The sequence below is a fragment of the Rhineura floridana genome, chromosome 17, assembly GCF_030035675.1.
Source record: "Rhineura floridana isolate rRhiFlo1 chromosome 17, rRhiFlo1.hap2, whole genome shotgun sequence".
Taxonomy (NCBI): Eukaryota; Metazoa; Chordata; class Lepidosauria; order Squamata; family Rhineuridae; genus Rhineura; species Rhineura floridana.
The window spans coordinates 15,458,183-15,458,721 of record NC_084496.1 but is presented as its reverse complement, the minus strand read 5'-3'; positions in this window follow the sequence as shown (position 1 = coordinate 15,458,721).

Here is a 539-nt window from a genome sequence, read left to right as displayed (position 1 = left end):
GCGGTAGAGCTTGAATTCATGAACTAAATTTATACGTTGACTATTTCCACAAATGGATGAAGTGTTAAATATGACAAAATTATGGATAATGAGGAGCTGTATTTAGAGTGGTCGAAAGTGGTACAGCTGTCACCCTTTAATCTGGCTCTTGTGTGCATGCTTTGTGAACTGTGACTGTTGGTAAGTTCTGTTAATATGGATGGTCTGTTTTTGATCATGCTTCCTTTTAGTGTTTAGAAAGCCCACTTTTTGATCTTTGTGGCTTAGAAACTAGGACAAATGTCTGACTGGCTGTGTGTATTTGTGATCACTGGACTCCCCAATGAAGTTTTTACTAGCTTAGGGCAAGTCTTCTATTTTCATATGACTGTATGTTGTAGGAACTGTCTGACTAGCAGCAGGGGGTGGTTACTTATGCTTAGAAACTTCTGTGTGTGAAGCCCTGAGGAGAAAAATATATTTTTAAAAACTTTATAGAAGGGCAGTGTGTCTAAATCAAACAAGGGCCAGGGTGCTGGCTATTCAGATGTTGCTTATAC